An 18,107-nucleotide genomic window follows, 5' to 3' on the forward strand; every position below is an offset into this window, starting at 1 on the left:
CAAGTGCATGGCCCTTATAGGTTCTTGTAAGGTCACCAGAGACAGAGTACTGCACCAGCAAGTACCTGGCAAATGGGTGTACACGTACGTGTGAGGTCACTGGTGCCTGAGTAGCTGATAGAGCAGGAGCTGGCCCATGGCTTGTGTCTGTGCTTAGGAGGTCACTCATGCCTGAGTAGCTCATAGGCCTGGAGTAAGCCAATGGCACGTGTAGGTGCTGCTGTTGTCACTGCTGCCTGAGTAGCTGATAGGGCAGGAGCAGGCCCCTAGTTTGTGTTGGTTGTTTTGAGGTCATTGGTGTCTGAAGAGCTGATGGGCCAGGAACAGGCCCATGTCAGATGCAGATACTATGACGTCACCTGTGGCTGAGTAGCAGAAGGCTAGGAGTAGGCACATGGCTGTGTATGGATGAACTTGTGATGTCACTGGTGCCTGGAGAGCTGATAGGCCAGGAGCTGGCACGTAGCTTGGGTAGGTGCTTCTGGTGTCACCAAAATAATATTCAGACCACGACCAAACACGGCTTTTTGGAAGAAACATCATTAGCAGAAGTCCATACACCGCGCACACAGTTGTGGCACTGTAACTCAGGCACACGCAGTGGTGGCAGTAGGAGGGGTGTGAGGTCACCGTCAGTATAAGTCATGAGCACACAGCGGTGGCCATGGGAGGATGGCAGTGTTCACGTCACCCATAGCACCCCAAGGCTGTGGGGCTCGGTGCAGGGTGGCCGTGTGCTGTCACAAGGGCATCAGAGGGGATGGGATCCGCCTGGCCCTGTCACTGCGAGGCCGAAGGAGCAGCACCTGCAGCCCTGGCTGGAGCAGTTGGGGTAGGGGTGGCTCGGGGGCACCGCAGGGATGTGCCTGGGCACGGCGCCAGGAGGAAACCACAGACTTCCTCCGGAGTGCGGGGAGCGCTGCGAGGCCACGTGGGCTGCGGTTTGTGCACCTGCAGGCTGCAGCTCCCGACTCGCCTGCAAGGAATAACGGCCCCTCGGTGACATGCCGAGAGTCAGGGATGTGTCTGAGCCTCTGGGCTGCATGTCTGCTGCCGGGACAGGGACATGTCCCAGCTCCAGCTCATTGGAAGGGACCTTCCGTGGGGCTCTCCAGGGAGGGACGGGTGAGCCAGCGCTGCTGGGATGGGGCTCTGGCCTGGGCTAAGGCCCTTTCCCAGCTGCTGCTCCCAGCAGAGCGGGGTCTGAAGCAGGGGCAGGGGCTGTTTCCTTCCCTTCCTGACACAGCCCCCACTGCAGTCTCAGCCCTGTGATTCCCATGGCACAGAGGTGGCTGGACACTCGCACCTGGGACTCTTGGATGTGCCCAGAATAAAAGATGCTCAGTGCTCCTAGTCCACACAGCATGGTTCAGGGGGTGAAAAACCTGTTTCCCCCCACAACTGGCCCTGTCTTGTGACAGCCCTCCACCACAGTGACGTGACACCTGTAGCGGAGCCATCTCTCATATATGGTCATGAATGGTGCTGGAGAACTTCATTGGAGGGCTGGGCTGTGTTGGAGGGGAGATCGCTCCCGATAATGTCTAAAAAGGTGCTGCTGCTTCGATTGGCTCCTCCTGTAGCTGGGCTGGCATCTGCAGAGATATATTGCCCTCCCGTCGTCATTGTCCCCATGAGTCCCCAGGAGCCGTGGGAGGGAATTTAACGTAGCAGGGATGTTCTGGCAGGGCAGGAGGCTCAGGATGGGCACCGAGGGACTCCTGTCCCCTCAGATGCTGTGGCTGCTCCTCTGGGTACAGCTGTGCAGGGGTAAGTGCCAACTCCTTTGTTCCACAGCCCAGGGCCAGCAGGTACCGGTGTGGTCATTGGGATTTGCCTGGGAATGGGGTTTCTTTGCAGGTGCTACTGAGATGAGGGGCAGAAGGTGCTCAGGTCCATGGACCCTGTGCCTTTCCCTGTGCCCATCTCGGTGGGTGAGAATATCTCCTTTTCCAGGGCTCCAGTGTTCAGGGCAGCCTGTGCCTGGCTGGATTCATAGACAACCTGTCCTGGGGTACCCTTCTGGGATCCCCTCTTCCCCAGCACTGTACCTCTGGAGCTGGTGGTGGCCTAGCTGGTGATGGCAGTACCCAGAGATGCCCAGGGCACTGCGGAGCTCTAGGGTACCTCGGAGGGATTGTGTGCTGCTCACTGCCCCCTTGGTCCAGGGGACCCCTGACCCCATGAGAGCAGTTTGGACCCCACAGAGAGAAGGGGACCGGGGCATCTAGAGTAGAGAGGCATCCTTCCTGGGGAGCTTGGCCCAGTGTAGGGACTGGGCTGACACCAGGGGCGAGGAGGGGACACAGGTTGGGGGATCCTCAGAATCATCTCAGTGCTCCCTGGGGGTGGGGGTGTGTTTGGATGGTGCTGGGGCAGGCACAGGCTGGTGCTGGAAGCTGCAGGCCTGCATACATGGAGCTGTTGAGGGGGTGCTGGGCTGGGGAGTAGCGGGTTCTCAGTGCAGCGCTGGGCAGTGTGTGTGGAAGTGTGGATGGGGGGGCAGGTGGCTGTTGGCGTGGGAGGCCTTGCGCAGTGGGATGGTGAGTGACCCAGCTGGGCTGGAACTGGACACCCACAGCCTTGTGCAGCCCATGGGGATAGAAGGGACCCCTGCACTGCACCAGGGACAGCCTGGAGGGGAGAGGGCTCCTACCCTTTGAATCGGCCCAGGTTGGGGGTTCCCCCAGACCTGCAGTGCTGAGGTTTGGCACTCTCCTGACCCATCCCCTGCTGGTGTTTGAAGGGGCTGCAGAGGTGAGGCTGGTGAATGGCGGCAGGCGCTGTGCTGGAAGAGTGGAGGTGAAACACAATAGCAAGTGGGGGACGGTGTGTGGTGACTACTGGAGCATGAACGATGCGGCAGTGGTTTGTAAGCAGCTGGGCTGTGGGTCTGCTGTTGGAGCTCCTCAGTATGGACACTTTGGGCCAGGATCTGGCCCCATTTGGATGGATGATGTTGGCTGTAATGGCACCGAGTCTGCCCTGTCTGACTGCGAACACAAAGGATGGGGTGAAAATAACTGTGAACACATTCACGATGCTGGAGTGACATGTTCAGGTAAGTGGACAGCACGTTCTTCACCTTTGGGTCTGGGATCGGGGAAGGGACCATGGGTGTGCCCTCAGGGAGCAACAAGTGGACACCAGAGCAGGGCCCAGTGATGCTGACCTAATTGCCAGGCTGGGACTGTCATTGCTGATGTCCCCAGTCCTTTGGGAAGGCCCAGAGGGAGCCTACCCCAAGGTGAACTGTCCTTGCCAGAGTGTCTCAGTCACCCTCAGTCAGTGTCTTGGGCTGCAGATGAGTCCTCCATCCCTGCCCTGGGCTGTCCATTGGGCTTCATTGATCTCCACCCATTCTGCCAGTTTGCAGCCAACAATGCTGAGGGTCCCTGTGCTGGAAACACCTGGGGGCACTTGCTCAGCACTCCACGCTTTGGAGGAATGGCATGAGATGGCTGATCCTCCTGGGTCATTCCCCTTCACAGGCATGAGTACCTCAACTGAATCAAATGGGCTTTTCAGAGAGGATGAGTGCTGGGCCCTGGGGAATGGAGCAGGGTGGCCACAAAGCCCTTCACTGCCTCTGCCCACCCAGGGCTCGGCTGTGTGGACCAGCATTTGCGAGGGTTAGGAGCTTGGCAGCTGCTTGACTCTGGCTGCTTCCTCCTGCACCACTGCATGCACAGGCTGGTACTGAGACATCCCTGGGGCTGTGAATAGTCCTGTGGGGACACAGCCCCACACAGGCAGCACTGCCCCACTGCCCAAACCCTCCTGCCTGCCCATGGTTCCCCGTGCTGCCCCATGAAACAGGGTCTTTGCCAGCACTTACTGGCTCTGATCTGTGCCTGCTGTTACTGTCGGTGCCAGCGTGAGGCCAGGGCGGCAGGCAAGTCTCCTGCCTCTCTACCTGGCTGTTGGCTTGGGACCTGTGCACCTCCAGGCAGAGCGCTATGTCCCTGGCTGAGGAAAGCCCCTCCAAGCAGCCATTGGAGGGGTCTGAACAGGCACCAGGCATGATAGCAGCTGCACCATTTCTCTGCTCTGTGACATCTTCACCTAACAGGAATCTCCCAGCATGCCAGAACATCCCTGGGAGCAAGGTGCATTTCTAGCTGCATCAAAGTGATGGTCCTGCCTGGTCCCAAGCTCTGCAGGGGCTGAGCAGGCTGCAGCAGTCTTTATCATCTGGGCCAGTTCTCCTGGATCCAAACTGTGGACGCTACTGCAGTGCTTGGGGGACCATGCCAGGCAGTGCAGGGCACCCTGTACAGCAGCAGTTTGTCTGAGTGGTGCCTGGTGCTGTGACAGACACATACCCTCGAGTGCTGTGATGGTGTAGAGATGGGGTGCGTGGGGGTCTGGATGTGCCTGTGTCACCAACAACCCCCCAACAACTTCCTCTGGGATGTGCAATGGGCAGTTTGGTCACAGCTTGCTTGGAGGTGATGTGGGACGTGGGCATTTAACTGCCAGAGGGCTCTGGGAACTCCCAGTTGTTATGGGTTTTTTCCAGAATTTGTCCGGCTGGTGGAAGGGAAGAGCCGCTGCTCAGGACGTGTGGAGATCCATGACAGGGACCAGTGGAAAACTGTCTGTGATTCACACTTTGGTCCCAAAGATGCTGCCGTGGTCTGCAGGGAGTTGCAGTGTGGCGTGGCCCTGCCTGTCAGTGGGCCAGCTCACTTTGGAGAAGGGGTCAGTCCCATCTGGGATGGAGAGCTGCAGTGTGTGGGCAATGAATCCCGCCTCATCTCCTGCCACAGAGGGTCTTCCAGGGAGCGGCCCTGCACCCACGCGAACAGCGCTGTTGTCACCTGCACACGTAAGGACTCGGGGACGGGTGCTGAACACTTGGGTGAGCTCCAGCCTGAGTGGGGGCAGGTTGTGCCTGTTGAGACAAGGGAAGTGGGCTATCTGTTCCCACAGGCTAGCAGAGAGGTGACCTTCCTGGGGGATCCTACACAGGGCAGGGCTGGGCTGCTGCCCAAGGACAAGGAGGGGTCATGGGGTGGGAGGGCTCAGTGGGATCATTGTGTTGTTCCACAGAGGACACAGAAAGGCCTGAAGGCAGAGGATAAGCTGGGAGGAGGGCAGGGCAGGTTGTGGTCTGGGGGAGCTGGGGGCTTTGGGGAGAAGCAGCAGTGTGTGCTTGGGGGAACCTTGGTGGGGCAGGTCTCTTCTCAGGGTGCTGGCAGGGGAGGAGCAGGTGCCCTAGGTGGGCATGGTCCAGGGGCAGGTGGCAGCTGGCTGTTGGGGTAGAAGGAGGTGCCAAAGGCTGTGGGGCCACAAATGACCCAGCAGGGCCAGAACTGCAGACCCCCAGCCTTGCAGCACCCATGAGGATAGAAGGGACCCCTGCCCTGCCCAGGGGACAGACTTGGAGGGGAGAAGGCTCCCACCGGGGCACCTCTGATGCCACCCGGGCAGGGGTTCCCCCAGACGCACACTACTGGGGCTTGGCACAGCTCTAACTGGTCCTGTGTCAGTGTTTGAAGGTGCTGTGGAGGTGAGGCTGGCAGATGGTGGCAGGCGCTGTGCTGGGAGAGTGGAGGTGAAACAACAGGGCCAGTGGGGGACCGTCTGTGGTGACTACTGGAGCATGAACGATGCGGCAGTGGTTTGTAAGCAGCTGGGCTGTGGGTCTGCTGTGGGAGCTCCTCAGTATGGACACTTTGGGCCAGGATCTGGCCCCATTTGGATGGATGATGTTGGCTGTAATGGCACCGAGTCTGCCCTGTCTGACTGCAAACATAGAGGATGGGGTGAACATGACTGTGAACACAGTGAGGATGCTGGAGTGACATGTTCAGGTAAGGGGACAGCCTGTTCCTCCCCTTTGGGTCTGAGATTGGGGAAGGGACCATGGGTGTGCCCTCAGGAGCAACAAGTGGACACCAGAGCAGGGCCCAGTGATGCTGACCTAATTGCCAGGCTGGGACTGTCATTGCTGATGTCCCCAGTCCTTTGGGAAGGCCCAGAGGGAGCCTACCCACTGCATGCCCAGGCTGGTACTGAGATGTCCCTGAGGCTGTGAGTAGTCCTGTGGGGATATGACCCTGTGCATGCAGAAGTGACCCACTGTCCAAGCCCTCCTGCCTGCCCATGGTTCCCCACACTGCCCCATGACATGGGGCCTTTGGCAGCAGTTACTGATCCTCATTTGTGCCTGCTGGTCTCTGAGAGTTGGCATGGGCCCAGTGGGATTATCCTCGCCTTCTGTCCGGCCATCCATCTGCATTGTGGACACCTTCAGGCAGAGCACGGTGTCCCTGTCTGAGAACACCCTCCCCCCAAGCAGACATCAGAGGGATCTGAACAGGCACCAGGCATGATGGCAGCTGCACCATTTCTGTTCTCTCTGACATCTTCCACCTAAAAGGAGCCTTCCAACACCCCAGGAACACCCCTGGGATCAAGGGGTGCTTCTGGTTGCATCAGGGGGATGGTCCTGCCTGGTCCCAAGCTCTGCAGGGGCTGAGCAGGCTGCAGCAGTCATTATCATCTGGGCCAGTTCTCCTGGATCCAAACTGCTCACATTACGGTGGTGCTGGGGGGGACCATGCCAGGCCACGTGGGGGACCTTGTGTGGGAGCACTTTGTCTAAGCAGCACCTGTGGCTGTGAGTCTGTGACAGACACATACCCTCAAGTGCTCTGATGCTGTAGAGATGGGGTGCATGGGGGTCTGGATGTGCCTGTGTCACCAACACTTCCCCAACAGCTTCCTCTGAAATGTGCAAAGGAGAGTTTGGTCATGGCTTGCTTGGAGATGATGCAGGATGTGGACATTTAACTGCCAGAGGGCTCTGGGAACTCCAAGTTGTTATGTTTTTTTCCAGGATTTGTCCGGCTGGTGGAAGGGAAGAGCCACTGCTCAGGACGTGTGGAGATCCATGACGGGGACCAGTGGAAAACTGTCTGTGATTCACATTTTAGTCCCAGCGCTGCTGATGTGGTCTGCAGGGAGTTGCAGTGTGGAGTGGCCCTGCCTGTCAGCGGGCCAGCTCACTTTGGAGAAGGGGTCAGTCCCATCTGGGATGGAGAGCTGCAGTGTGTGGGCAATGAATCCCGCCTCATCTCCTGCCGCAGAGGGTCCTCCAGGGAGCAGCCCTGCACCCACGCGAACAGCGCTGTTGTCACCTGCACACGTAAGGACTCAGGGAGGGGTGTTGTACACCAGGGCTGTGCCAGGGGTTGGGGAACAGAGCAAGGACCGTGCTGGGCCAGGTGTGAGGACAGGAGGGATGATGGGATTGTCTGCAGCATGAAAATAGTGCAGAAGGAGAAGAAAGGCATGCTGTCCCTCTGGCCTCTCCGCCAGCTACTGAGGGTACATGAGCACCAATCCACCCTCCCTCCTCCTCCTCTGTCCCCAGAATACACAGGATTCAAGCTGGTGAACGGCAGCACAGTGTGTGCAGGGAGGGTAGAGGTCCAGGTGTCAGGGACCTGGGGGACTCTCTGTGCCTCCCGCTGGGATCTCTCGGATGCCCATGTTCTCTGTCGTCAACTCAACTGTGGGTTTGCTGAGTCCATTCCTGGAGGAGAGCATTTTGGGAGAGGGACTGGCCCTGTCTGGAGAGACTCATTCCACTGTGACGGGACAGAAGCCCATCTGGGACAGTGCCCAGTGATCACCCTGGGGGCCTCACCATGCTCCCATGGGAACAACGCTGCTGTCGTTTGCTCAGGTGAGTGCTGGAAAAATGCTGCATAACTCCATTTGCCCCTTGTGTTTCATGTGGCCACACAAAGCAGTGATCCCACAGCAGTGCAAGGCTGAATTTCTCCCTGGAGAAACCCTGGCTTCCCCAGGAGCCATCTGGAGGGCTTTTCCTGCTCAGAGTGACCGCTATACTTTGGGAGAGCTGAGGGCTGAACGGAGGCAGGCATCTGCCCCCAGGGCAGTGGCTTAGGCCCCATCACCACCACCAGGCCTGGGCTCCTCCGTTCTCCTACTGTGGGAAAAGCCCAGAGCAGGGCTGCAGGGCTGTGGTCCATCCCTCTGGCTGCAGACAACTGCATCCCATCCCCAGAGAGCTCTGCAGAGCCTCATCCCACCACCCAGGAAGCAGGTGCCCGCGTGCCCCCAGCCGCAGCAGATTTTGCCCTCGCTTCCCGTCAGCAAAAGGCTCAGTCTTGTTGTGTTTGGTCGGAAAATCCCCCCTCCTACTGCTCCCTGAAGGATGCCATGCTCCCCGGTGCCACCAATGTCTGTGGCATCTCTGCTCTCCCCAGGCTCAGCCAGCTTTGCATCCCTGCGGCTGGTGGGTGGAGAGAGCCGGTGCGATGGACGAGTGGAGATCTTCCAGCATGGGACATGGGGCAGAGTCCTGGATGACCAGTGGGACGTGCAGGAGGCCAGTGTGGTGTGCCGGCAGCTGCGGTGTGGAGAGGCAGGGACAGCCTACAACCCCCCAAAGCCTGAGCGAGGGACAGGTCCCGTGGGGCTGCGAGGGGTCCGGTGCACAGGGCATGAGGCCAGCCTGGCCTTCTGCAACACCTCCCTGCTCGAGAGTGCACCGGCGGCAGGGGTAGCAGAGGATGTGGGAGTCATTTGCTGGGGTGAGCGGCACTGCACGGGCACCCCAGGTGATGGGGTGGGTGGGCAGCCAGCCCCTGACAGCAACTGGGGTTTCTACCCACTACAGGGAGCCGGAGGGTCCGGCTGGTGAATGGGACCGGGCGCTGTGCTGGGAGAGTGGAGATCTACTACCAGGGCATCTGGGGGACTGTCTGTGACGATAGCTGGGACCTGTCTGATGCCACCGTCGTTTGTCACCAGCTGGGCTGTGGAGGGGCAGTGGAGGCAGCCGGCTCTGCTCAGTTCGGGGAAGGCTCCGGGCAGATCTGGCTGGATGGCGTGAACTGCTCTGGGGCCGAAGCTGCTCTCTGGGACTGCCCTGCCAGGCCCTGGGGGCAGCACGACTGCGGGCACAAAGAAGATGCGGGAGTCGTCTGCTCAGGTCTGTGCCAGGAGCTGTCGTGGGAGCCTGGCTCCCGTGGAGGCCAGGACACAAGGAGAGACGGGCATGGCCAAGGCTGTCCCTGGCTGCCTCTGAGCTCCTGTCCGAGCATGTCCTGTGGACACCCATGCACGGGTACCCTCAGTCCCACTGAGGGTCCCTGGGGAGCTCAGCCATCCCTGAGGGTTTGCAGGAAGGACAGGGGTGTCTGTCCATCAGGGACTTCTCTCTACTTTTGGGTGCAAGGGGGATGTACTGGCCATGGCCCTACCCAGCTGTGGGCCTGGGGGTGCAGAGGTGTCCTGGGTCCCACAGCCTCAGACTAGCCTGTTCCCTCTTGGTACTTTTCTTCCCAGAGTTCATGGCCCTGAGGCTGGAGAACAGTGATGGCTGCTCCGGGCGCCTGCAGGTTTTCTACAATGGAACATGGGGCAGCATTTGCTCCAACTCGATGACTCTCAACACGGTGTCGCTGGCATGCAAGGAGCTGGGCTGTGGGAACGGAGGATCCCTGGAAACACAGCTGCCTTATGGAAGGGTGTCTGGCCCTACATGGCTGGATAAGGTGTGGTGTGGGGAGAAAACCAGCTCCTTCTGGCAGTGTCCCTCTGCTCCCTGGAACCCACAGTCATGTGAAGACCCAGAAGAGGAGGCCCACATCACCTGCAATGGTAACTCTGAGCCACCTGGGCACCCCAGTGTCACTCTAGCTCCTGCTCCCTGTTGAGCACAGCCAAATGCGGAAAAAGAGCTTGGAGGGGCTTTTCCTTTCCATGTCAGTCCCTTCTGCTGCTGGTGGCAGAAAAGCGATCACAGCCACACACGTCCAGCAGCAGTTGCCACCCAGGTTGCCAGCAGCGCCTGGGGGAGGCAGAGGCATCTCCAGGTGAGGTCTCAGAAGAGACTGGACAGGGTTCAGAAGAGCCTCCCCTCCATAGACATGCTCCTGCTGCTCTTTTAAACAGGGACCTTCTGGGGCTGAGCAGTTGGGGTCCCCCCCAGTCCTGTACATGTCCCATGAATGACCAGGGTTCAGTTGCTGCCGTGATCGAGATGGCAGAGGGAGGCACAAGCAGAGGTCAGTCCTGCTCTCTTCTGCACAATCTCCCGAACCAGCCCTTTCACCACAGTGTTTCCTTCTTCAGGGAGACACCCAGAAATGCCCTCGATCCCGCTGGCCCCTTGCCCCAACTCCACGACATGCACAGGTAGGGAGCTGCTCCTCTGTGGATGCTTCTTGTCTGGCAGGGCTCTGCCTGCTGTCTCTGTGCCATGGGAGGTCTTTGCCTTCTCCAGACAGGGAGAAGATTCGTGCCGTGGGAGGTGAGGACAGGTGCTCGGGCAGAGTGGAGGTCTGGCACCGTGGCTCTTGGGGGACGGTGTGCGACGACTCCTGGGACATGCGGGATGCTGAGGTGGTGTGCAGGCAGCTGGGCTGTGGCCCCGCGGTGTCTGCCCTGCATGAGGCTGCATTTGGGGAGGGGACGGGCCCCATCTGGCTGGAGCAGGTGCAGTGCCGTGGGACAGAGCCATCTCTGCAGGACTGCTGGGCCCGGCCTGGGGATGGTGGTGCTTGCCGGCATAAGGAAGATGCTGCTGTGAACTGCTCAGGTGAGTGGCAGGGCTGGGACCCCTTGCTCAGGTATTGGCAGGGAGCTGGGGAAGACCTTTTGCCCCCTTGGTCCTGCCATGGCCCCTGACCTCCCAAGAGCAAGAACATTCCTGTGGAGTGCAGGAGCCTGGTGCCAAGTGGAGAGCAGCCTTGGTGGAACTGGATGTGTTCTGGCCATTGCCCGTGGGGCCCTGCAGCCCCAGGGTTATCCCCTGGGCTATCTGTGCCATCCTGCCTGCCACCCGGAGCAGAGGCACTAAGCCCTATTGCAGCCTCTCTTTCTAGCACTATAGGAGGGGCAATTTGGGTGGGATGTGTCAGGGACATCCATAGACACACACACGGTGTGTTGGGGAGGAGGCTCCCCGCTACCTGCACACCCACCCTCTCAGCCCAGCTCTCCTTTTCCTCCTCTGCAGCTACACCCAGGACAGCAGCATCCCCACCCCGAGCAGGTAACTTGTCTTCCCCCCGGGGCTGGGTATCCCCAGGGCCAGACTGTGACCCACAGCTGGGTGGAAGGGGCTCCTTGTTGGTGTGTGAAACTCCCAGGAGAAGGCACTGGTCTGGTGGTGAGGGGGGGTAGGGAAGGTTGTATTTTACTCATCGGGGTAGAAGCTTCTCCATCACTCATTCCTGGAGCCCTCCACCCCCTGCTGCCTTGTGTGATGGGGGTCAGGAATGGTGCTTTTTCCCCCTCACCCAGGCCTGCTGCTGGCCTTTCCATATTCTTGCCCACACAGATTCCCCCCAGGGCAGTCTGAGTGGCAGCGGGAGATTCTCAGTGCCCATCATCATCTGCATCATCCTGGGGGTCCTTCTCTGCCTGCTCCTGGCCCTCCTGGCTGGGCAAGCGCTAAGCACCAGGGCTGGGCGCAGAGGTTGGTCTTTCCACAGTGGTCCCAGGGGAAGATAGATATCTCCTGGAAGGGCTGCAGGGTGTCAGTGTGGGGCACAGACAGAGCTGGGGGGATGAGACTCTGTGCTGCCACCTGTCCCATGCACCATCCCATTGACTGCCTGGCCGTGGGGCACCAGCAGCAAGGGGTGGAGAGAGCCCAGAGGTGGGGGGAGGTGGCGATGGGGGGAGGAGAGAAATGGCAGAAATGGCAGAGCGGGGCTGGGAGATATGTGAGCAGAGAGGAGATGGCCAAGGCTGGCAGTGCTCTGGGTAGTGCTGGGGATGCTCTGGGACAAGGGAGATGATGGGAGGAGTGCAGGGTATCAGGGTCCAACCCCGTGGTGTTAGGCCCCCAGGCTGTCCCCTCTGCCCAGCCCTGCGTACCCCCTGGCAGGACATGGGCCCTACTCTAGACCCATGGGGCAGATAGGGGAAAGCTCCAGGTGGAGCGGAAACATGGGAGATGCTTCAGGGTCAGACAAGGGGTGCATGACCCTGGGGCCAGAGGGGCATGAGCATTGTCTCCGAAAGGATGATGCGAGGGTGACACTGCCCCAGATAATCTCCACAGTGATGTTGCCCTCACTGGGGATGTGGCAGCTGTGCCTGGACAGTGCAGTGGGGCTGCGCCATCGGCCCACTCCTGGGCTGGCCCAAGGAACAGGTTAGGGAGAGCGCAGTGTGATCCCATTGCCCCTCTGCCTGTCCCTGTGCCAGCCCTGCCTCTGTCCCCAGGCTCCAGGAGTGCTCAGGAGATGTTCCCTGAGGCTGTGTATGAGGAGATCAGTTACAGCCCAGTGTGGGAGAAGCAGGCAAGGTTTGGTCTCTCAGGTGGGTGTGGGTCCTCCCTGGACGTACATCTGCAGGACCCTTTCCCCTGGCCCGAACCCAGGGCTGATTCCCTGAAGCCCCCAGCCTATTGTGATGCTGGGGCCATGTGGTCTGTGGGGACAGCATCCAGGTCCTGGCCTGGGAGGGGAGCTTTCTCCCAACCAGCTTTGCCTGTCCCGCTGGACATCCCCTCTCCTCCTGCCCCTGCACCTCATGTGACACGCGTGGAGTGAAGGAAAGGGCTGTCCTAGGGCAGCTCTGCGAGCACCTTTGAGACAGGGTTTGCCCCAGGGAGGTAGGGTGATTTCCCAGCCCTCCTCCCCATGCAGCCCCAGCTCTGTGGGTCCCCCTTCCCCAGCAGCACTGACCACGAGCCAGGTCAGTGGGGCTCACTTTGTAGTAGCCACTGTGCATCTCTCCAGGCTCCTATTCAGAGGAGTCCCTGACCCAGCTGCAGTCCTACCCTGGGGTCAGTGAGGAGGAGGATGGTCTGGGATCAGCAGCAGGTAACAGAGGCAAGAAGGAGTTGATCTCCCTGAAGACATGTGATGGACAGAGGTGTCACTCCGTGTCACCGCTGGAGATGGGGAGGACATGGGGGTCTCCTGTGGTGCTGCCAATACCCGTGTCTCAGACCTGTGTCCCTGCACATCTTCCTGTCCTCCGCTCTGCAGGATGTATCTTCTGACTGTCACCAGCTCCCCTCTCTTTTCAGATGTTCTTGTCCCACCCAGAGGTGACCCAGCAGATGGTTATGATGATGCCAGGGAGGTTTCTGATCCCGTGGAGGATGTTGCCCCTGGGCAGGGAGAGAGTGAAATGCCCAGGGAACCTGAGGAGGGAGCAGAGCCCAGGGATGCACCCAGAGGTGAGAGGGAAATTTAGCACTGCTGGTTCCTGGGGTGCCATCCATGGTGCCACCCAAGTCACTGCTGTCCTGAGACCCCAGCCTCCTGGGAAGGGGGAACCTGTCCTGGGAGTTTTCCTTGGAGGGACTAGGGGTGGGAGAAGGAGCTGAATGTGGTGACGAGCAGGGAGGAAGATGATCTACAGACCCCATGGGGCAAGCTGCATTGTCCTGCCTTGCTGCTTGCAGGGACCAGCCTGTGCTCCTGGAGAAGTGCTGGGGTCCCTGGAGCTGAAGGAGACACGTGGCCCCTGTCCCTGGGGAGCATGGGCTATGATGATGCTGAAGAGGTGTCTCTGGCACATCCCCCTGAGGACACAATGGCTGTGACACCGGAGCTCTGTGCACAACAGTCCCCGAGCCCAAGGCCATGAGAGCCCATCCCTGCTGTGCAGCTGGGTGCAGCCAGGAGGGAGAAGAGGTCTGTGCAGCTGGGAGAGCTGCGAGCACCAGCGAACCATGTCCCTTGTCCCATGGGCAACAGAAACCGCCTGGAGTTTCCTCTATTTTTATTCCCATTTTTATGCTGTGCCTCATCTTTGTTCATAATAGAACAGCTGTGTTCAGCTTTGACCCAGAGCTGGTGCTTGCCTGCCCAAGTGTCAGGGCATCTTCCTGAGGCTGGTCAGGAGGAGCAGAGAACAAAGTCATGGAAGTGGGGAAATGGGCATGTCTCAGGGACAGCAGGCTTGGGGTCAGGCTGTGAAGCAGTGAGAGCCCATGGTCCCTGGGGAATAATCCTGCTGACAGAGACATTTCCATCCTACTGGCCACAGGCAGTTTCTAGTCAAAATGGCTCTCTGATAGGTTCCGTGATGCACCTCAGTTTGAGCACCCATTTCCTCGCCCTAGGGTTTCCCAGCTGCTCTTTACCCCAGGCAGGGCCAGAGCCGTGCTGGTCCCACAGTGCAGAGGCCATGACAGAGCTGCCATGTCAGGGTAAGCCCTGGGCTGTGGCCCCACAGAAGTGAGCCCTGAGGTGGCCACAGTGCCCTGAACATCCCAGCCAGCCCCAGGGGGGAACATGGCCCATGGATTACCTCCCACCATGGTTAGGAGGCATCTCTGCTCCCCACTGCCCCAGCACAAGGTGCAGAGCTGCTTTCTGGGATACACAGGGCTGGGATTCCCTCTCCTCATGCTCTGCCAGGACCCCAGTCTCCATGGGCTGCTCCTGCTGCCTTGGGCCCTCGCAGACCCTGAACACTCTTGTCAAGGCACTGAGCTGCCTTCTTCCTGAGCAGAGGCTGTAAGGCCCCACAGCAGCCCTGGGACCCCCTCCTCCTGCTCTCCTCCAGCCCCCACCCCTGCCCTCCTGCTGCTTCACCAGGGATGTCAGTTTGGGTTTGTGTCAGGGCAGTACTTGTGTGCAGGCACAGAAGAGAGGGAAGCAACGGTGATGGGGGCACCTTTCCCCCAGCACTGTTGGAGGGCTGGGGGGATGAAGAAAAGATCCCCAGGAGATGTATGCTGCAGCCAGAAGCCTTGGTCCAGTCCCTGGCCTGGAGAAGGGCTCATCTGGCAGGATCCTCACGTGGGCACATTTCCATGGCAGAGGAGATTTTGTGTCCCTCCCCTAAAAGAGGCACTGCTGGGAGCTTAGCCAGGGTCCTTCTCCCTTGGCTGTGGCTTTCGCCTGCCCCAGCGCCCATGGGCAGAGAAACTTCTTACGTAGCAGCCAGGCGGGGAGAAGGGTTTGACACCTGGGCAGGACCTGGCAACCCAAACCACCCTCCCTGGTCCTGCTGGTGGGTCTCAACACCCCTCCGGCACTTCCCCAAAAGGCTTCTCTGCTGCGGGCTGGAAGGTGCATTGGCTGTCTGTGGCAGGGTTCCATGTGGGAAGTTGCTGGAGCTCAGTACTGCTGCAAGCAGCAGGATCTGGCCCTAGAGGAGAAGCGGGGAGGAGGTGGCTGTCACCAGCACCCTCTCCCACTTCAGCATTGCCCCATTCCCTGCTGGGAGCTCCTCCACCCCTGTGGTGATCCTGGGGGGATATGGGAGAAGCCCAGGCACACACATCCCTCTGCCCCATACCCCAGAGCCTTCCTGCTGGCAGACCCCATGGGAGAGCAGCGTTCCCAGGGTGAGACCCCCATGGTGATGGTGATGATGAGTGCCCCCATGGGCACTGCAAACACAACATCCATCCCCTGGAAAACTCCCATGGGGGCAAGCTCCAGCCCTGCATCTCAGAGAAAGAAGGTATAAAAGTGAAGTAAAGAAGAAGGGGGGATTGTCATCTTCTGAACACAGGATGGTGGGGGCTATGGACAGTATGGACACTGACATGCAGACTCAAGGTGCTCCAAGTGGGGACTGGGGAGAGGAACCCAGCGCCTGTCCTGTGACACCTCGCTGCCAGCTCTGCCCTCCCACAGGTGTAATATTTCTCCCTTACTCTGGCACCTGGCAGACATTTTCCTCTTCCTCCTGGGGGAGATGAGCCACAGGCCTGTGTGTGCTTGAGGGGGGCAGCACGCCTGAGCAGGAAGAGCCTGTTTCATGGCATCTGGGGACCTGAACAGTCTGGCATTGCAGGCTGGGTCCATTCTCTGCAGCAAAGCAAGATTGTTGCTGTACCCCAAATCTGTGGTTGTTCCTGCAGCTCCCGAGGACCTGCCTGAGCGGGGGTCACAGTGAGACCCCCAAGTCTCAGCACTGCAACCCCCATGCTGGGCAGAGCTTGGCTGTTTAAAGCCCATAGGAGAACAGCCTTATTTTTTTGAGTTTTGGCTCACCAGGGTGCTGGACACCCTGCAGTGAGAATCCATGTCTCATGCCCCATTTTGATTGTGGGGGTTATTGCCAGAGGAGCAGCCGAGGCACCATCTCCTGGCCCTCACTGCCTGTGCACGGCTGTGGACAGACCTGTGACTCCCTGATCCTACCAGCACAGGGTGGACGGAGTCACCACACACCCCAGGAGCAAGAGGTGGGCACCGGCCCCACCAGTCCCACCTCTGCAGGGCTATGCCTGACCTCAGCAGATCCAGGTTCCCTGAGCTGAGGGTCTGCTCAAGCCAGTGGCGATGGTGGAAGGAAGACTCCAGCTGAGAGTCCCACAGCCCTGCCCAGCTCACAGCCAAGCCCTTGGTGGGCAGGGCAGGCCCACAGGGCCTGGAGAGGAGCAGTGCCCAAGCTCCAGCCCACACCTGCCTGAGGCTGGGCAGTCAGGGCAAAAGCACCACCCCTGGAGATGCCAGGGATTGAACCCAGGACCTCCCACATGCGAAGCGGGCGCTCTTCCACTGAGCTACATCCCCTTGATGCCTGCTAGTAGGAGAGACGCTCTTCTCCTGTGATGTGTCTATGACAAGGGGAACAGTCTGTGCACCATCGAGAACAGCAAAGAGGAGAGAGACAGGGTCTTTGCAGAGACCCCGCAAAGGAGAGATGCCAAGTGCTGTGGAGCAGGGAAGGAGGGATGGCTGGAGACCACCCCAAAGAAGCACTGAATGGAGAGTCCTGTCCAGGGGAAGGCTGGGGGCTTGCAGTGCAAGAGGAAGGCTCATTCTAACCTGCAGATCTGCAGCTACAGTGCACGGGCAGTGCTCTGGCAAGAGGTGAAGGAGCAAGTTGGGCCAGGGCAGGCTGGAAGAAGGCAGGCAGGCAGTCTCTGCAAAAATCTACAGGAGAAAACCGTTGCTGAAGCCCGGGGTTGAACCAGGGACCTTTAGATCTTCAGTCTAACGCTCTCCCAGCTGAGCTACTTCAGCCCTGCCCCAGCAGCCCTTGTCCCAGTTCCTCTGCCAGGCCACAGGCTGACACACACACGAAGAGAGCTCCTTGGGGACATTCCCAGGGAAAAGCTGTGCCCAGTGTCGGGCAGAGGGGACCTGGCCTCTCCCTGCCTCCATGGCCAGGTAGACTCCAGGTGTGGGGTGGGTGCCAGCTTACAGTGGGAGTGCCAAGATATGTGTCGGGCCTCAGTTACAAAGGTGAGTGGTGAAGGCAAGTGGGCAGGCCAGGCACAGGCAGCTGCCAAAGCTGAAGGTGGAAGAAGGGTGGGGTTGGTGGAAGACCTCTCTCATAGGGAAGAGAGGGCCCAGGGGAGGCAGAGCTTTTGCTGCTGCCTTAGGCTTTTGCTTCCTTCTTGCACGAGCAAGAGTGTTCTGTTCAACGTTTGGAGACCATATTTAGGGGGAGAGAAGGCTTGAAAACCTCCAAGGATTGGGACTGCACAACCTCTCAGGGCAACCTCTTCCAGTGCGTAAGTGACCTTGTGGTTATGACCTCATGGACCTCACCTCCTGCCTGAACATTCTTTCAACTTTTGTCCCTTGCCTCTCCTTTTTCCACCATGCACCACGATGAAGAGCCTGGCTCTGTTTTCTTAACTGCCTGATAGGTACTGAAATGCTCCCATGAAGTTTCCCAAAGCCATCTCATCTCCGTACTGAACAGTGTTCCCTCAGCCTTTCCTCAGGTGGAAAGTTCTCCAGCCCCGTGCACACCCCGCCACACCTGACTGTATTGGTGCCCCTTCACTGAACTTGCTCCCGTTGATCAATGTCTTTCCTGTGCTGGGGGCAGGAGGCCCCAGACTCAGTGCAGGGCTGTGCATGTGGTCTAGCAAGCAGTGAATGGAGGGGGAGAATCCCTCCCCCTCATCTCCTGGCCATGCTTCTCTTCATACAGGCAGGCTGCTCTTGGCCTTCTTGGCCACAGGGGCTCACTGCTGACTCATGTGCAGCTTGTTGCCCACCATGACCCCCAGGGCCTTTTAGGGGCACCCCAGGGGTAGGGCTTGGCATTTCTTCTCTTTGAAATCTAGAAGGGTTTTTTGGCCCACTCTGCTGACATGCAGAACAAACTTTACAACTCGGAGAGTGAGTTATAAAGCAGGCATGTTTATTCCAGCACCGGGGTGCAAGGGGATT

General features: G+C 59.3%; 2 non-coding genes and 1 pseudogene across 2 annotated transcripts; 1 reads left to right on the forward strand and 2 right to left on the reverse strand.

Annotated features, from left to right (window-relative positions):
* The first annotated feature begins 860 nt into the window (after nucleotides 1-860).
* Nucleotides 861-14,478, forward strand: LOC138682995 (scavenger receptor cysteine-rich type 1 protein M130-like; annotated as a pseudogene).
* Nucleotides 14,479-16,418: 1,940 nt separating this feature from the next.
* TRNAA-CGC (transfer RNA alanine (anticodon CGC)) lies at nucleotides 16,419-16,490 on the reverse strand. The gene has a single exon. It is a non-coding gene; the product is annotated as a tRNA-Ala (tRNA).
* A 380-nt stretch (nucleotides 16,491-16,870) lies between these two features.
* TRNAF-GAA (transfer RNA phenylalanine (anticodon GAA)) lies at nucleotides 16,871-16,943 on the reverse strand. The gene has a single exon. It is a non-coding gene; the product is annotated as a tRNA-Phe (tRNA).
* Nucleotides 16,944-18,107: the final 1,164 nt, after the last annotated feature.

Source organism: Haliaeetus albicilla, chromosome 30 (assembly GCF_947461875.1).
Source record: "Haliaeetus albicilla chromosome 30, bHalAlb1.1, whole genome shotgun sequence".
Lineage (NCBI taxonomy): Eukaryota > Metazoa > Chordata > Aves > Accipitriformes > Accipitridae > Haliaeetus > Haliaeetus albicilla.